This window comes from Mobula hypostoma, chromosome 27, assembly GCF_963921235.1.
Source record: "Mobula hypostoma chromosome 27, sMobHyp1.1, whole genome shotgun sequence".
Lineage (NCBI taxonomy): Eukaryota > Metazoa > Chordata > Chondrichthyes > Myliobatiformes > Myliobatidae > Mobula > Mobula hypostoma.
This window is the reverse complement of record NC_086123.1, coordinates 30,015,588-30,035,801: the sequence shown is the minus strand read 5'-3', so window position 1 is coordinate 30,035,801 and position 20,214 is coordinate 30,015,588. Positions and strand designations below refer to the sequence as shown.

At 43.7% G+C, this 20,214-nt stretch overlaps 1 protein-coding gene across 4 annotated transcripts in view; it reads left to right on the top strand.

Annotated features, from left to right (window-relative positions):
* The window catches only part of crybb2 (crystallin, beta B2), an 87,514-nt gene that overhangs the window by 43,262 nt on the left and 24,038 nt on the right, over positions 1-20,214 (top strand). The window contains exon 1 of one of the 4 annotated variants that reach the window (XM_063034578.1): positions 11,435-11,669. The exons of the other annotated variants lie outside the window; for them this stretch is intronic. The gene's annotated coding sequence lies outside the window, so the exon portion shown is untranslated. Of the gene's footprint in view, positions 1-11,434; positions 11,670-20,214 lie in introns of those variants that run through there. 4 annotated transcript variants of the gene reach the window in all.

Sequence of the window (20,214 nt, the reverse complement as noted above, 5' to 3'; positions counted from 1 at the left end):
TCATAAGTGAACCCAGAATCATTGTCAAGAACCTCCTCTGAAACCTCTCCAATGCCAGCACATTTTTTCCTAGATCATCAATAAGTGCTGTGTCTTTCTTAGATAAGGGGCCCAGTCGTGCCCTGTTATTTCTTCAGCGGTTTGAACGGGGCATGACTGCTCAAGTGCGTGGAGGTCAGCCAGTGAAAACAGCGAGAAGAGTTTCAAAAGAAGACAGATTTATAGAGCAGGCGATGGAGTAGAGGAAGACAGAGTAGGAAGGCTTAGGCTCAACGGAGCTTCAGTGATAAAGGGCTGAGGCGAGGTAGGTTATCTGTGTAGAATACAGACAGGAAGTCTGTGTGTGAGGCCGGTTTTCTATGCTGGGTGTCAGGTGTGAGAGGTCCTGGAGTCTCCCAGCCTCCCGGACGGCCACATCTGCACCAGATGTGTCGAGCTGCAGCTCCTTAGGGTCCGCGTTAGGGAACTGGAGATGCAGCTCCATGACCTTCGTCTGGTCAGGGAGAATGAGGAGGTGATAGAGAGGAGCTATAGGCAGGTAGTCACTCCGGGGCCTGGGGAGACAGATAAGTGAGTAACAGTCAGGAGAGGGAAGGGCAGGAGTCAGAGGCTAGAGAGTACCCCTGTGGCCCTGTGGCTCAGAAGGGTAGGGAAAGGAAGAGGATGGCAGCAGTGATAGGGGACTCGATAGTCAGAGGGTCAGACAGGCGATTCTGTGGACGCAGGAAAGAAGCACAGATGGTAGTTTGCCTCCCAGGTGCCAGGGTCTGGGATCTTTCTGATCACGTCCACGATACCTTGAAGTGGGAAGGAGAACAGCCAGAGGTCATGGTACATATTGGTACCAATGACATAGGCAGGAAAAGAGAGGAGGTCCTGAAATCAGACTATAGGGAGTTAGGAAGGAAGTTGAGAAGCAGGATCTCAAAGGTAGTCATCTCAGGATTACCGCCTGTGCCACGTGACAGTGAGTATAGGAATAGAGTGAGGTGGAGGATAAAAGCGTGGTTGAGGGATTGGAGCAGGGGGCAGGGACTCAGATTTCTGGATCATTGGGACCTCTTTTGGGGCAGGTGTGACCCGTACAAAAAGGACAGGTTGCACTTGAATCCTAGGGGGACCAATATCCTGGCAGGGAGGTTTGCTAAGGCTATTGGGGAGAGTTTAAACTAGAATTGCTGGGGTGTGGGAACCGAGCTGAAGTAACGGAGATTGGCTTACATATAGAGAAAGCTTGGAGACAGTGTGAAAGGGAGGATAGGCATGTGATAGAGAAAGGACGCACTCAGACCTATGGTTTGAGGTGTGTCTATTTTAATGTGAGGAGTATCATGAACAAAGCTGATGTGCTTAGAGCCTGGATCAGCAGTTGGAGCTATGATGTTGTGGCCATTACAGAGACTTGGATGGTGCAGGGACAGGAATGGCTACTTCAAGTGCCAGGCTTTAGATGTTTCAGAATGGACAGGGAAGGGGGCAAAAGAGGTGGGGGCATGGCACTGTTGATCAGGAATAGTGTCACAGCTGTAGAAAAGGAAGAAATCATGGAGGGGTTGTCTACGGAGTCTCTGTGGGTGGAAGTTAGGAATTGGAAGGGGTCAATAACTCTACTGGGTGTTTTTTATAGGCCACCCAATAGTAACAGAGACATAGAGGAGCAGATCAGGAGACAGATTCTGCAAAGGTGTAATAATAACAGGGTTGTTTTGGTGGGAGATTTTAATTTCCCAAAGATTGATTGGCATCTCCCTAGAGTGAGGGGTGGAGTTTGTTAGGTGTGTTCAGGAAGGTTCCTTGAGCACAACGCACAGGTGTCCAACCTGGTGAGATGAAGGAGGGGCCAGGCCCGGAGTTACCCCATAGTGCCTGGAACCTCCAAGTGTTGCAAACTAATCCCTCTAACGTCAAGTCTAACAGGAGGCAGATCCAATGGCCTGCAGCTAACATGACTTCACTGTAGAAGCAGTTTGATGAAGATGTCAACCAAATTCTGGAGGCAATGGCGAAGGGAGGGGTTGATAGGAGGCTACAAGCCATGACAACAATCATTGTCAGCATCGCAGCGGAACGGTTCGCAGAAGAGGAGAAGGAAGGCTCCAATACACCTTACTCGAAGAACCAATGATTGTTGAGGAGCTACAACATTAGGCAGGAGATGAAAGCGCCGAAGTCCCAATACAAGGAAGCAGGAGAAGAGGAGCGCATTGGCTTGGCCCAGCTGATGTGCATACTACGAAAGAAGATCAGGGTCCTCCGCCGGGCAGAGTGGCTTCGGAGGCGGCGGCGTGAAAGGGCCCGAAAATGTGCTGCCTTTATCGCCAACCCCTTCAAGTTCACCAAGGATTTGCTGGGGGAGAAGCGCAGTGGGAAACTGGCCTGTTCGCAGGAAGACATAGACCAACATCTGAAGAAGATATATAATGATCCTGAAAGAGAGCAGGAGTTGGGAGAGTGCAACATCCTAATAGACCCACCTGAACCGGATGTGCGGTTCGACATGTCAGAGCTGCAACTAAAGGAAGTCAGAGAGGTTGTCCGCAAAGCAAGGGCAAACTCGGCTCCAGGACCAAGCAACACCTTGTACAAAGTGTACAAGAACTGCCCCAAACTCCTGCTGCGTCTGTGGAAGATCCTGAGGATCTTCTGGAGAAGGAGGAAGATCCCAGAACAGTGGAGAGTGGCCGAACGGGTGAGGATCCCGAAGGAGGAAAATGCCACCCAGATAGATCAGTTTCGCATCATCTCCCCGCTGTCTGTCGAAGCGAAAATTTTCTTCAGTGCCATTTCTAACCAGCCACCTATATTGATACATCAGTCCAGAAGGGTGGCATTTCAGGGATGCCGGGCTGTCTGGAGTATACCCATGTGGTGACACAGCTCATCAGGGAGGCCAGAGAGAACAAAGGCAACCTGTCAGCATTGTGGCTCGACCTGGCAAATGCATATGGCTCCATTCTGCACAAGCTGGTGCAGCTCACACTGACCAAATATCAAGTCCCCAGCAGAATCAGAGACCTTATCGCCGATTATTACAGCAACTTCAGGACGCGGGTCTCTTCAGGAGCAATTACATCAAGCTGGCATAAGGTGGAGATCGGCATCATCACAGGGTGCACTTTCTCAGTGACACTGTTCTCCCTAGCCATGAACATGCTCATGAAGTCTGCTGAACCAGAGTGCAGAGGGCGCAGAATGAATTCCACTCAACGGCAACCACCTCTCAAGGCATTCATGGATGACCTCACAGTCACCACAGAATCAGTCCCAGGCTGTCGGTGGATTCTGCAAGGGCTCGAAAAGCTGGTGGAGTGGGCCCGGATGCATTTCAAACCAGCCAAATCAAGATCGATGCCAGTCAAGAACTAGGCAAGGTTTTTGACAGCTCTTTAGGGACACAACATCCATCCAGGTGACCTGCACCGAGTTGGATGGCTAGCTGAAATCTGTGGACAAGTCTGGCCTACCTGGGAAGTTTAAAGCCTGGATGTATCAGCGTGGCATTCTTCCCAGAATCCTGTGGCCCCTCCTCGTCTATGCAGTTCCGATCTCGACTGTCGAAACCTTAGGGAAGAGGGTTAGCAACCACCTCAGGAGATGGCTGGGGCTTCCAAAGAGCCTGAGCAGCATCGCACTCTATGGACACCACAACAAACTGCAACTGCCCTTCAAATCCTTGGAGGAAGAATTCAAGGTAACAAGAGCCAGAGAAGTGCTACAGTATAGGGACTCAGGTGATTCAAAGGTGGGTACAGCAGGGATCCAAGTGAGGACTGACAGGAAGTGGAGGGCAGAGGAAGCTGTTCAGGAAGCAGAGACAAGGCTGCGTCACAGGAGGCTGCTGGGAGTGGTCACACAAGGCCGAGCTGGGCTAGGATCCTTTCCAACTCCCCAAATGGACACCAGAGGGAAGGAAAGGTGCCGTCTAGTTCAGGAGGAGGTGAGAGAAGTAGTGGAGGAGATGAGAACCTGCAAAGCAGTGGGAATGAAGCAACAGGGAGCTTGGACAAGATGGGAGAATGCGGTTGAGAGGAAAGTGACCTGGGCTGATCTTTGGAAAGCCGAACTACACCGCATCCAATTTCTCATCCAGGCAGTGTACGATGTGCTTCCAAGCCCATCAAATCTGCACACATGGGGCAAGGCAGAGTCATCTGCGTGCCCACTGTGCTCCAAGCGAGGAACCCTGGAGCACGTTCTCAGTGGCTGTGCAAGGGCACTTGGTGAGGGACAGTACCGATGGAGGCATGATCAGGTCCTGAAGACCATCGCTGAATCCACCAGTGCAGGAATTGAGTGGGCAAAGTGGTCCCGACCCTTCAAGCAGACCATTGCCTTTGTCAGAGCTGGAGAGCAGCCAATACCCACCAAAAGAACATCTGCAGGCATCCTGACATCTGCAAGGGACTGGCAGCTGTTGGTGGACCTCGAACGGCAGCTGAAGTCCCCCAACCATATCGCACCCACCACCCAGCGACCAGACATTGTCCTTGTGTCTGAGTCTACTAAGCAAGTGGTGCTGCTGGAGCTGACAGTCCCATGGGAAGATCGCTTGGAAGAGGCCTTTGAAAGGAAGCTCTCCAAGTACGCAGGACTGGTCAGCAACTGTCAGCAGGCTGGATGGAGAGTGAGGTATCTCCCAGTGGAGGATGGTTGGAGGTGAATCTATCTCCTTTACCATAGCATTGGAGAGGGATAGGAACAGACAAGTTAGGGAAACCTTTAATTGGAGTAAAGGAAAATATGAGGCTATCAGGCAGGAACCTGGAAGCATAAATTGGAAACAGATGTTCTCAGGGAAATGTATGGAAGAAATGTGGCAAATATTCGGGGGATATTTGTGTGGGGTTCTGCGTAGATACATTCCAATGAGACAGGGAAAGGATGGTAGGGTACAGGAACCGTGGTGTACAAAGGCTGTTGTAAATCTAGTCAGGAAGAAAAGAAAAGCTTACGAAAGGTTCAGAGAGCTAGGTAATGTTAGAGATCTAGAAGATTATAAGGCTAACAGGAAGGAGCTTAAAAAGGAAATTAGGAGAGCCAGAAGGGGCCATGAGAAGGCCTTGGCGGACAGGATTAAGGAAAACCCCAACGCATTCTACAAGGATGTGAAGAGCAAGAGGGTAAGATATGAGAGAATAGGACCAATCAAGTGTGACATTGGAAAAGTGTGTATGGAACTGGAGGAGATAGCAGAGGTACTTAATGAATACTTTACTTCAGTATTCAGTATGGAAAAGGATCTTGGCGATTGTAGGGATGACTTGCAGCAGACTGAAAAGCTTGAGCATGTAGATATTAAGGAAGAGGATGTGCTGGAGTTTTTGGAAAGCATCAAATTGGATAAGTCACCGGCACCGGATGGGATGTAACCCAGGCTACTGTAGGAAGCAAAGGAGGAAATTGCTGAGCCTCTGGCAATGATTTTTGCATCGTCAATGAGGATGGGAGAGGTTCCGGAGGACTGGAGGGTTGCAGATGTTGTTCCTTTATTAAAGAAAAGGAGTAGAGATAGCCCAGGAAATTATAGACCAGTGAGTCTTACTTCAGTGGTTGGTAGGTTGATGGAGAAGATCCTGAAAGGCAGGATTTATGAACATTTGGAGAGGCATAATATGATTAGGAATAGTCAGCATGGATTTGTCAAAGGCAGGTCATGCCTTACGGCCCTAATTGAATTTCTTGAGGATAGGACTAAACACATTAATGAAGGTAGAGCCGTAGATGTAGTGTATTTGAATTTCAGCAAGGCATTTGATAAGGTATCCCATGCAAGGCTTATTGAGAAAGTAAGGAGGCATGGGATCCAAGGGGACATTGCTTTGTGGATCCAGAACTGGCTTGCCCACAGAAGGCAAAGAATGGTTGTAGATGGGTCATGTTCTGTATGGAGGTCGGTGACCAGTGATGTGCCTCAGGGACCTGTTCTGGGTCCCCCTACTCTTCGTGATTTTTATAAATGACCTGGATGAGGAAATGGAGGGATGGGTTAGTAAATTTGCTAATGACACAAAGATTGCAGGTGTTGTGGATAGTGTGGAGGGCTGTCAGAAATTACAGCGGGACACTGATAGGAGGCAAAACAGGGCTGAGAAGTAGCAGATGGAGTTTAACCCAGACAGGGTTCATTTTGGTAGGTCAAATATGATGGCAGAATATGGCATTAATGCTAAGACTCTTGGCAGTGTGGAGGATTAGGGGGTTCTCGGGGTCCAAGTCCACAGGACACTCAAAGCTGCTATGGAGGTTGACTCTGTGTTTAAGAAAGCATATGGTGCATTGGCCTTCATCAATTGTGGGATTGAGTTTAGGAGCCGAGAGGTAATGTTGCAGCTATATAGGACCCTGGTCAGACCCCACTTGGAGTACCATGCTCAGTTCTGGTCGCCTCACTACAGGAAGGATGTGGAAACCATAGAAAGGGTGCAGAGGAGATTTACAAGGATGTTGCCTGGATTGGGGAGCATGCCTTATGAGAATAGGTTGAGTGAACTTGGCCTTTTCTCCTTGGAGCGATGGAGGATGAGAGGTGACCTGATAGGGGTGTACAAGATAAAGAGAAGCATTGATCGTGTGGATAGTTGGAGGCTTTTTCCCAGGGCTGAAATGGCTAGCATGAGAGGGCACAGTTTTAAGGTGCTTAGAAGTAGGTACAGAGGAGATGTCAGGGGTAAGTTTTTTACGCAGAGAGTGGTGAGTGTGTGGAATGGGCTGCCGGTGGTGGTGGAGGCAGAAATGACAGGGTCTTTTAAGAGACTCCTGGATAGGTACATGGAGCTTAGAAAAATAGAGAGCTATGGGTAAGCCTAGGTAGTTCTAAGGTAAGGACATGTTCAGCACAGCTTTGTGGGCCAAAGGGCCTGTATGCTGTTGGTTTTCTATGTTTCTAAGTTTCTAAAACTGCTCACAGTACCTCTAGTGTGGTCTGGCCAATGCCTTATAAAGCCTCAGTGTTACAGCCTTGCTTTTCTATTCTAGTCCTCTCCAAATGAATGCTAATATTGCATTTGCCTTCTTTACCATCGACTCAACCTACAAGTTAACCTTGAGGGAATCCTGCATGAAGAATCCCAAGTCCCTTTGCCTCTGATTTTACAATTTTCCCCCCATTTAGAAAATAGCCTGCACCTTTATTCCTTCTACTAAGTGTATGACCATACACTTCCCTACTTTATATTCCATCTGCCATTTCTTTTTGCCCATTCTCCCATTTTGTCTTAAGTTTTTCTGCAGACTCACTGCTACCTCAGCACTACTCGGCCCTCCACCTATCTTTGTATCATCTGCAAACATGGCCACAAGCCATCAATTCCATCATCCAAATCAAAGATATATAACGTGATAAGAAGCAGTCCCACCACAGACCCCCACAGAACACCACTAGGGTAGGATAAATTAAATGGATTGCATTTTGACAACAAAACTTTCATAATAAATTTAGAACCACCATTTCAAAGAATAATCTTTGCATTTCTTTATTTTGCAAGCCACTCCCAAATTTATATAGATGTACCATGGAGAGCATCCTAACTGGCTGCATTGTCATCTAGTATTGGAGGGGGGCTACAGCACAGAATCAAAATAAGCTACAGAATGCTGTAAACTTAGTTATCTCCATCATAGGTACTAGCCTCTGTGGTATCCAGGACATCTTCAAGGAGCAATGCTTCAAAAAGGACCCCCTCCACCAAGGTCATGCCTTGTTCCCATTGCCACCATCAGGGAGGAGGTGCAGACTCCTGAAGGCACACACTCAATGATTTAGGAACAGCTTCTTCCCCTCTGCCATCCAATTTCTGAATGGACATTGAACCTATGAACACTGCCTCATTACTTCTATATTTTTATTTTTGCACTAATTATTTCACTATTTAGTGTCTGTATATATATATATATATATACCAAATTACACTCATACACTCAGATTGGTTTTCACTTTCTATATTCCATATTGGGTGGCTATTCATTCAATGCCCAGCCATTAACTGTCTATCAAGAAGTCAGCTGATTTTAGTTCAAATTTCAAAGTAAATTTATTATCAAAGTACATATAGAGTATGTCATCATATGCAACCCTGAGATTCATTTTCCTGTGAGCATACTTAATAAATTCATAATAGAAAATTAACCATAATGGAATCAATGAAAGTCTGCACCAACTTGGGCGTTTAACCAGTGTGCAAAAGACACAAACTGTGCAAATACAAAAAATAAAGAAATAACCATAATAAATAAATGAATAAATAAATAAGCAATAAATATTGAAAAGATGAGATGAAGAGTCCTTGAAAGTGAATCCATAGGTTGTGGGAATATTTCAGTGATGGGGCAAGTGAAGTTTGGTTCAAGAGCTTAGTGGTTGAGGGGTAATAACTGTTCCTCATCCTGGTGGTGTGATAGTGAAAGAAATTTGACAAGAAAACAATACTGGAACTGAAAATGCAGTATCAAAAATGTAGGTTTTTTTTAAACTACCCATTTCTGGCTGATCATCAGAAAGTATTAACAATTAGTGTAGCGCAGGATTAGGAAGTTACAACTATGTGAAGTTAATTCTTCACTAACAAAGACCGCAGTGATTTCAACCTTTTGTCTCAGGAATCTTCATATGAAACTAAGAAAATCTACATATGGGAAATATTAAAAACACACAGAAAATTATCGTACCAGATCTAGAATGAGGTGCTACTTTCAAGAACTCAAGTACGTAAGAAAATAGGAGCGGGCCACTCAGCCCCTTGAGAATGTCTCACTAGTCAATATTATTATCGGCTGATCTGCCTCAGTCCTTACCACTTCTGCTAGTTCCACATAATCCCCCAATTCCCTGATAGTTCAAAAAATTATCTACCTCCTCTTTAAATACCCACAAATGGCTCCACAGTCTTCCAGATGCCAGATTACCAGAGATTCACCACCTTTTGTGAGGGGGAGGCGAAGTGCGATATGAAAAGCTTCCATTAGTGATTTTAATGGCTACAAAGTTATGCAAGTCACAATTATCAGACCTGTTGGGAAAAGTTAGCATTTAAATATTGGTATAGTACCAGGATATTGTGGAACAGACAGACATGGAATTCAATAGAAAATAGGCACAGATTTTCCATAGGAACTCTTTCAACATAATAGTGCACCCAAGGATGTGAGAATGATAATTTTATCCCAACTATTTGGGAAAATATTGAATAAATATTTTGTTTTGTGGCCCTGCAGGTGGGTAGATTTCCAGTACCCAGATTACACTGAATGACAGAGTACATCTTTGAAAAGGCTCATTACAAGCATTGGAATGACCGGGATACTAACTGATTCAATCTTTCTGCCACACCAGAGATATGCTCTGGCACAAACAGGGCTACTTTCGAGACACAGCACAGGCAGCTGAAGGAGACAGGAACAGGATCTGAGGCAGGAGGTTAAGACGAAGAGAAGAAGGTTAAAATGGAACAGGGGTCTACCTTGCAAGCATGCTGTCTTTTGTTCCTGTAAAAAATAACTATTACAAATAAAATGGTACCTGACAGGAACCACTTTATATGTATTTCTTGGCATAAATTTTCAGCTTCTTTTAACAACAACAAAATAAAGTTTAATTTACATTGCAATTGGAAGATAAAACTATTAACTAAAATACCAGTTCTGACCACAACCATAAAACATATAGCAGAATTAGACCATTCAGCCCATTGAGTTTGCTCTGCCATTCCATCATGGCTGATTTATTTTCCCTCTCAACCCCATTCTCCTGCCATTTCCCCATAACCTTTGACCCCCTGACCAATCAACATCTATTTTAAATATACCCAATGACTTGGCCTCAACAGCCATCCATGGCAATGAATTCCACAGATTGATCACCCTCTGACTAAATAAATTCCTCCTCATCTCTGCCTGCAGGGGCATCCTTGTATTGCGAGTCCTATCGACTCCCCAACTATAAGAAGCATCCTCTGCGCACCACGCTATATAGGCCTTTCGGTATTCCATAGGTTTCAATGAGATTCTCCCTCATTCTTCTAATCTCCAGCAAGTACAGGAACAGAGCCATCAAACGCTCCTCATACATTAGTACTGACTAGAAAATCCATATATGTAAGCATGAAACCAGGCTGTAGTGATGTAACAATGCTCTTTTAAAATGGCTCACAATTTTAGCTATCTAAATCATAGGGATTTGGGTATTATTGGCAAGGACATAATTTACCGTCTGTTCCCGATCACCTTAACAAGTGCAATCCATTTGAGCATTAAATTGTGAGGGTTAGTCAGTCACTTTGGAGGCCATTTAAAAGTTAAATCAAAAGAACCAATATCAGAAGTGGTCACTGATAATATCATCATCATCATTATGTGCTGTGTCGTATGACATGGGTAATCATGGTCTTATCCATGACCATGATTGTCCTTGGCAAATTTTTCTGCAGAAGTGGTTTGCCATTGCTTTCTTCTGGACAGTGTCTTTACAAGAGGGGTGACCCCAGCCATCATCAATACTCCTCAGAGATTGTCAGCCTGGCATCAGCGGTCGCATAACCAGGACTTGTGATATACACCAGCTGCTCATATGACCATCCACCACTTGCTCCCATGGCTTTATGTGACCCAGACCAGGAGGCTAAACAGGAGCTATACCTTGCCCAAAGGTGACCTGCCAGCTAACAGAGGGAAGGAGTGCCTTATATCTCCTTTGGTAGAAATGTATCTCCACTCTACCACCCATCTGATAATATACTTGAAGATAAACAACCAAAGGTTGTGGAGTTGGATCAAATAACTTGTTTGGAACTTTTTACAAGGAAAACATTGGTGATGAGTTGGCAGCTATGCAGGGTAAAATTCAGGCAGTCTGTGAAGGACCTATGCGAGCTGGTAAGCAAGCTGATCACGTGATGGTTAAGTGTTCTGTGGTAAAGTGGAAAAGGGAAAATGGTTGACCAAACACCATTTTGAATATAACACGATTTGGTTTTGCAGGAAGTTGATTTTGCAACAAAGCATGTGGAAGGTAAAGACAATAGCATGGTAGATTGACTGTCTGGATTTTAAGCTTAAGAATGAAATAGAAACTAGTATTTGTATACGCTACTGTAATGTGCTATGTGTTAATCACATATGTACTGCTTTATACTTTGTAATCTACAGTTAAAAATTTTGCTCTCTGATCAAAATTTTGCTTTATGGTGGGGAGGTGTTATATACCCCTAGGGTTCATTTTTTTTCTGTGGACTGTCACTTTAAAATGCCGAGAGAATGAGACTGACTTTTGGGACACTGTTGGATTTCTGCTGACTGCAAAATTGCTTGGTTACTATGGTGAGAGAGGCGGAGTTATCTGTCAGACAATAGATGTTTATGATTTCTCGCGGCTTGTTTTGAATAAACAAGGTCAGATGATCCTTTCACAGACACACATAGAAAGACACATGCTCAGAGTCAAGATGGTTTCAATCAATGAAAGACACCAGTGAGTGAGGTCGCTGGTTTAAACTTTCAGTAGCCCAAAAGGGGTGAGTTGAGATTGATCCAGAGTGTTGATAAATGACTCTCACAAAGTACTGCAACTAGAAGAAGTTTGCAGAGAGAGAGAGGAGGGGAGAGGAATGTTTGAAACAGAAGAAACCTAGTGATAAAGAGGTCACTGTTTGGACTCTCTTCCAAGAAGCCTGTAAGGGGTGAGTTTGATTCCATTCGAATACGAAAGTGTGATTGTCACATAGTTAATCCACAGGAGTGGGTTCTCTGGTGAGAGGAAAACCTTTGTGAATACCACGTGTCTGTTTACCCTTGTCTGGGTGTGGTATTTCACTGGAAGACAGTACCCCTGTGGCAAATCACTGTTGGAGTTATTTCGTATGTCGTGGAACTGGATAAGTGGCTATCACGTTGTGTGTTTGGAGTAACCATATGGAATCTACCAGTGTGTCTACCCTTGCCTGGGTGGAGGTTCCCTTGAAGATGGTCCCCTTTGTGATAAGCTACTGTTGGTGATAATCCATACATGGATTCGGTTTGAGTATCCTGTGGCCACCACTTTGGGATGTCCCGTAGCTGAATTCGGGGGTGGTACCATTTGTGTTGAAAGGATATTTGTTGAAGATCACTGTCGGTGATACTTCGTGTGTGGAGTGGAACAACTTCGGAGATAAAACCTACTGCTATTGTTATTTTGTATTGCTGCCGTGGAATCTGTGGAATATCGATGTAATTGCCTTCTCACAACATTTGCCTTTGGATTACAAATATCTCCCTCATAACAACAATAACAACTCTGTGCATTTGAACTGAACTGAACTTTCTTATATACCATCATAAGCTTGAATAAGTTTGGGAACCTTATCTATACACCTATATATGCATAACACCGTTAACTCTTCATTTACCTGGTTTAAGTTACTATATTTAGTAGTTACTAATAAAGATAGTGATTGTTAACTGCAAAAACAGACTCCAGGTGTGTTCTATTGCTGCTGATACTTTTACAGTGTTGCATGCACGTGATCGGTACTTTCCCCAGGGTTGCATGTCAGTGACATGAACCAGTTCCAAAACCATGGTAATTTAATTTATTTCTTTATTGAGATCCAACACGGAATAGGCCCTTCCAGCCCTTCAGGATGCACTATCCAGCAATCTCCCATTTTAACCCTAGCCTAATCATGGGATAATTTACAATGCCTAATTAAGCTATTGACTGGTATGTTTTTGGAATGTGGGAGAAAACCCATGCGGTGACAGGGAAAACCTGCAAACCCCTTACAGGCAGTGGTGGGACAGTAACCAATAATATCATCCCATTTGCAAATGCTAGTAACATCTAGTACTTTAAAATTTTAAAAATGCATTTAAGAGCATAGATTTATGTTATTATTATGCAACCACCCATACAGCCATACTTAATACCCATTCTATTACATTAAGAAATGGGAAGTTTTCTGCAAGAGACATGCAATTGGCTTTCTCTCAATAAATGAATTTGAGATACTCAACATGCACTAGTGTCATGGAAAATATAATAATGGAATAGAATATATTCAACAATTGATAATCAGATTAAAAGAAACAACGGTTAATTCCCTTGTAAAGATAATGGAATGATTTTCATCTGAAGTATACCGTTTGACCTTAATGTCACCCAGGTCATGCTCTCTTCTTGCTGTTGCCATCAGGAAGAAGGTACAGGAGGTTCAGGATTCACACCACCAGGTTCAGGAACAGTTACCACCCTTCAACTAATGTTCCCTCTAATCTGTAATGACCAGTGTGCGCAAAAATCTTGTGCACTGCAATTTTTTTGCCCAGTGACAACAACGTTTGCAAACTAAATTTTTAAGTGGAAGTAAACCTGAAGCTATTCCAAGGATAATAAACTACCAAGTCCAGTTTGTTGTTCATCGTTTAAAAGAAATAAAATAATACACATCAATGAGTCTTATTTCTCGTACATTATATGACACAATGTAATAATGTATCAATTTTTCACGTAATTAAAGTAATTTGAAATGGTAAAACAAAACTTACAAAATTGCAAAGTTAATTGACAAAATATCCAAGGAGGCATTTTATTTGGAAATCGCTGCATACAGCACAGATTTTGTAGCTTAATTACATAAGAGATATAAAGTTGAACAAGATAATGAACATATTTAAGTTGCTTCGTCATTTTTTCTCCCTCCTGTTTTTGACACTTACCCATTCTCTGTAAACTCTGTCAAGACTAATAAATCCTCCTTCCAACAGATAGCTCTGAATTCTCGTCACTCACTTAAACAGTTGCTTCGTTTGTTTTTGAGTTTTGATTAGGCTAAAACCTTTTTCACGGGCAACACTAGATGCAAGAAAGGTTCTGCTCTCGTTCATCTGCACTCACAAAATGTACATAGCAAGCCTGTAGCAGCTAATGAAGGATTTTCTCAGCAGAGCTTTTGCACACTATCCATATGTGATTTGCTTGCTAAATGACGCTTTAAGGTGTCAAGTTTCCAAATATCACTCCACTTCTTCACACTTGCAAATTCTCCAACAATTTTTGCATCGCAACAATATACTCAGGTAAAAACCATCAGGCTTTTGAACCAAAGGGGGATAATTTCACTCAGCTTCATTTTCCCCCTCATTGAAATGTTCTCACAGCCTATGGGCTCACTTTCAAGGACTCTTCATCTCATGCTTTCAATATTTATTGCTTGTTTATTTATTATTATTAATTCTTTCTTTTTGTATTTGCACAGTTTGTTGCCTTTTGCAAACTGGTTGAATGCCCAAAGTTAGAAACATAGAAACATAGAAAAACTACAGCACAATACAGGCCCTTCGGCCCACAAAGTTGTGCCGAACATGTCCCTACCTTAGAAATTACTAGGATTACCCATAGCCATCTATTTTTCTAAGCTCCATGTATCTATCCAAAAGTCTCTTAAAAGACCCTATCGTATCCGCCTCCACCACCGTTGCCAGCAGCCCAATCCACGCACTCGCCACTCTCTGCGTGAAAAACTTACCCCTGACATCTCCTCTGTACCTACTCCCAGCACCTTAAACTTGTGCCCTCTTGTGGCAGCCATTTCAGGCCTGGGAAAAAGCCTCTGACTATCCACACGATCAATGCCTTTCATCATCTTATACAACTCTATCAGGTCACCTCTCATCCTCTGTCGCGCCAAGGAGAAAAGGCCGAGTTCACTCAACCTGTCTTCATAAGGCATGCTCCCCAATCCAGGCAACATCCTTGTAAATCTCCTCTGCACCCTTTCTATGGTAGTGAAGCGACCAGAACTAAGCACAGTACTCCAAATGGGGTCTGACCAGGGTCCTATATAGCTTCAACATTACCTCTCGGCTCCTAAATTCAATTTTTGAGTACACTGTATGCCTTCTTAATCACAGAGTCAACCTGTGCAACTGCTTTGAGCGTCCTATGGACTCGGACCCCAAGATCCCTCTAATCCTCCACACTGACAAGAGTCTTACCATTAATGCCATATTCTGCCATCATATTTGACCTACCAAAATGAACCACCTCACACTTATCTGGGTTGAACTCCATCTGCCAGTTCTCAGCCCAGTTTTGCTTCCTGTCAATGTCCCGCTGTAATCTCTGACAGCCCTCCACACTATCCACAACACCCCAACCTTTGTGTCATCAGCAAACTTACTAAACCATCCCTCCACTTCCTCATCCAGGTCATTTATAAAAATCATGAAGAGTAAGGGTCCCAGAACAGGTCCCTGAGGCACACCACTGGTGACCGACCTCCATGCAAAATATGACCTGTCTATAATCACTCTTTGCCTTCTGTGGGCAAGCCAGTTCTAGATCCACAAAGCAATGTCCCCTTGGATCCCATGCCTCCTTACTTTCTCAACAAGCCTTGCATGGGGTACCTTATCAAGTGCCTTGCTGAAATCCATATACACTACATCTACTGCTCTACCTTCATCAATGTGTTTAGTCATACCCTCAAAAAATTCAATCAGGCTCATAAAGCACAACCTTTCCTTGACAAAGCCATGCTGACTATTCCTAATCATATTATGCCTCTCCAAATGTTCATAAATCCTGCCTCTCAGGATCTTCTCCATCAACTTACCAACCACTGAAGTAAGATTCACTGGTCTACAATTTTCTGGGCTGTCTCTACTCCCTTTCTTGAATAAGGGAACAACATCTGCAACCCTCCAATCCTCCGGAACCTCTCCTGTCCCCATTGATGATGCAAAGATCATTGCCAGAGGCTCAGCAATCTCCTCCCTCACCTCCTACAGTTGCCTAGGGTACATCTCATCCGGTCCTGGTGACTTATCCAACTCGATGCTTTCCAAAAACTCCACCACATCCACTTTGTTAATATCTACATGCTCAAGCTTTTCAGTCCGCTGCAAGTCATCCCTACAATCACCAGTATCCTTTTCCATAGTGAATACTGAAGCAAAGTATTCATTAAGTATCTCTGCTATTTACTCCGGTTCCATACACACTTTCCCACTGTCACATTTGATAGGTCCTATTCTTTCACATCTTATCCTCTTGCTTTTCCCATACTTGCAGAATACCTTAGGGGTTTCCTTAATCCTGCCTGCCAAGGCCTTCTTATGACTCCTTCTGGATCTCCTAATTTCCTTCTTAAGCTCATTCCTGTTAGCCTTATAATCTTTTAGATCTCTAACATTACCTAGCTCTCTGAACCTTTCATAAACTTTTCTTTTCTTCTTGACTAGATTTACTACAGCCTTTGTACACCACAGTTCTTGTACCCTACCATAACTTCCCTGTCTCATTGGAACGTACCTATGCAGAACTCCACACAAATATCCCCTGAACATTTGTCACATTTCTTCCATACCTTTCCCTGAGAACATCTGTTCCTAATTTATGCTTCCAAGTTCGTGCCTGATAGCCTCATAATTCCCCTTGCTCCAATTAAATGCTTTTCTAACTTGTCTGTTCCTATCCCTCTCCAATGCTATTGTAAAGGAGATAGAATTATGATCACTATCTCCAAAATGCTCTCCCACTGAGAGATCTGACACCTGACCAGGTTCATTTCCCAATACCAAATCAAGTACAGCCTCTCCTCTTGTAGGCTTATCTGCATATTGTGTCAAGAAACCTTCCTGAACACACCTAACAAACTCCACCCCATCTAAACCCCTTGCTCTAGGGAGAAGCCAATCGACATTTGGGAAATTAAAATCTCCCACCATGACAACTCTGTTATTATTACACCGTTCCAGGATCTGTTTCCCTATCTGCTCCTCAATATCCCTGTTACTATTGGGCGGCCTATAAAAAACACCCAGTAGAGTTATCGACCCCTTCCTGTTCCTAACCTCCTCCACCCAAGGAGACTCCGTGGACAATCCCTTCATGCCGTCGACCTTTTCCGCAGCCGTGACACTATCTCTGATCAATAATGCCACACCCCCACCTCTTTTGCCTCCCTCCCTGTTCTTTCTGAAACATCTAAAGCCTGGCACTTGAAATAACCATTCCTGTCCCTGAGCTATCCAAGTCTCTGTAATGACCACCACGTCATAGCTCCAAGTACTGATCCACGCTCTAAGCTCATCCACTTTGTTCACAATACTCCCCACATTAAAATAGACGCATCTCAAATCGTTGGTCTGAGCGCGTCCCTTCTCTATCACCTGCCTATCCTCCCTCACATACTGTCTCCAAGCTTTCTCTATTTGTGAGTCAGCAGCCTCTTTCATTGATTCTGTTATGGTTATCATTCTATAGATTTATTGAGTATGTCTACAAGACAACGAATCTCAGAGTTGTATATGAGGACATACATTTTGATAATAAATTTACTTTGAACTTTGAAGGTGAAGGTCAGAAAGGCCTTTTGATTTAAAACTGAACAAGAACAGGGAACATAATTTATATTTCTAAATATAAATATAGACTATCAGAAGTTAACATCAAATGTATTAAATGTTTTACAATTCTTTTTATATTTTGTCTAATATATTGAAAATCGAAGATGGTTAATAGGAACTATATCAAACAAAGTGATCATTTAAAACCGAACATCATTGTAATAATGTGTAAGTTAAGAATAATTTTTAACAAATTAAAGTATAGCACCCATGACTGTGTTTTGTGTATCTAGCAGATTTAAGTTTGTAACTCTTGCATGGATTTACAGTGCTACAAAGAAGTACGTCTAACTATAGGGTAAAAGCAAATGACATGTAGAAAGGACTTACAATTTTCTTCCAATGGATGCTAGACCAATAATAAAAAATAAAATAATCATCAGTTTATAGTAAGTCTGCTAGAAATGTACAGTACAACAAATCTATCAATATTAGTAGAGACTTTGAGACACTTACGGAAGTGTAGGATCATGTACCTTGGTAGAAGAAATAACAGCATAGACTATTTTCTAAATGGTAAGAAAATTCAAAAATTGGAGGTGCAAAGGGACTTGGGAGTCCTTATGCAGGGTGCCCTAAGGGTTAATTTGCAGATTGAGTCAGTGATGAGGAAAGCAAATGCAATGTGAACATTCATTTCGAGAGGACTAGAATATAAAAGCAAGGATGTAATGTTGAGACTTTATAAGGCACTGGTGAGGCCTCACATGGAGTACTGTGAGCAGTGTGGGCCCCTTAGAAAGCACGTGTTGACATTAGAGAGGGTTCAAAGGGCGTTCACGAAAATGATTCCTGGATTGAAAAGCTTATCATATGAGGAAAGTTTGATGGCTCTGGGCCTGTACTCACTGGAATTCAGAAGAGTGAGCAGGGCATCTCATTGAAACCTATTGAATGTTGAAAGGTCTCAAAAGAGTGGATAAGGAGAGGATGTTTCCTATGGTGGGAGAATCTAAGACAAGAGGCACAGCCTCAGAATAGAGGGACGTCCATTTAGAACAGAAATATGGAGGAATTTCTTTAGCTAGAGTGATGAATCTGTGGAATTCATTGCTACAGGCAGCTGTGGAGGCTAGGTTATTGGGGATATTTGAGACAGATGTTGATAGTCAGGGCAGGATGGGATACGGGGAGAAGGCAGGAGATTGGGCAGAGAGGGAAATGGACCAGCCATGATGAAACAGTGGGCCACAAAGCCTAATTCTCCTCTTATTTCTTATGGTCTTATGGTCTTATACAGGTGCATAGTCTGATGAAAATAGGGACACAGGTACACAGTAGTAACGCCTCAAAAAGACGACGTCCATCATTAAGGATCTCCATCACTCAGGACATGCCATCTTCTCATTGCTACCATCAAGGAGGAGGTACAGGAGCCTGAAGGCACTCAATGGTACAAGAACAGCTTCTTCCCCACTAGCACTAGATTTCTGGATGCACATTGAACCCATGAACACTATCTCACCGCTATGTTTCTGTTTTTTGCACTACTTATTTAAATTGACTTTTGAAATATATATACTTACAGTAATTTACAGTCTTTATTATAATGCATTGCAGTGTACTGCTACCACATAACAACAAATTTCATGCTTCATGCCAGTGACATTAAACCTGATTCTGAGGTAGAGAGAGTGGTAGAAAGGCACTCAGCATGCTTGCCATTGTTGGTCATGGCAGTGAGTATGGGAGATAGATGTTACGTTGTAACTGTACAAGCCATTGTTGAGATCATACATTGAGTCTTTTGTGCCATTCCGGTGGCCCAGCTGTAAGAATGATGTCATTAAGATGGAGACAATGCAAAAACAAAGTTACAAGACCTGGCCAATGCAGTTTTCCCCTGAAAGGTTGTTCCCCCACCCCCACCCTATCCCAAACGGTGTACTTGTTATTGAGAGGCTTGGCCACAGGGTTTCCCTTCATTGACTACCTGTTCCTTTTCCCTCTCCTGACAGTTACCCTGCTACCTGCACCTTGCAACCTATGTGTGACTGCCTCCCTGTAACTCCCGTCTATCAATCCAGCAGTCTGTCAAATGATCCATTAGTCAGGCAGCTCCAGTTCCCTAATGAAGTCTGTTAAGGAGCTGCAGCCGAATGCACCTCTCACAGGTGTAGTTATTAGGGACATTGGAGTACTGCCTGAGCTCCCACATCCTGCAACAGGAAAACATAGCTGCCCTGACTGCCATTTCTGCTGCTCCGGGAACGTAAGAGAACTTACGAGAACCTTAGCTTAGATTCCACTCACTTCCTCCAGCTCTTCACACTAAAGCCTCTTGTGCCAAAGCCTCAGCTCCCCCACTGCCACTACGGTTGCTTCGCTCAATCCTAACTTCTTTTTGTTCGCTGCCGCCAATTAACCAATCAATTTTCAACCAACAATTTGTGTCAAAGCTGGAGACCAATCACAGCCTCAGCCCAGATCACCAGTAGGCTTGCTCGTCACAGCGTCTGACTGGCAACTGAAAGTCAACCTCGGCAACCAATTGACATTCCCTGACCTTATTGCATCATCATCCCTGAGGCCTGACATGGTCCTTCTGTCAGAAACCGTGAAGCAGGTGGTCATGGTACAACTGACATTTACTTGGGAAGACTGGGTTGAGGAGGTGTTTGAGTGTAAGAAAGCCAAATACCAGGAGATGGTAGAGCAGTGCCAGAGACAGGGATGGAGAGCATGATATGAGCCTGAAGAGTTGGGTTGTAGAGGTTTTTCTGGCTGCTCACTGTGCAGAACCTACTCCCTCCTTGGTATTATGGGGGAGCTACAAAGGAAAGAGCCATCAGGACCAGACAGAGGCTGCTGAGTAAGCCTCCAGATGGCTATGGA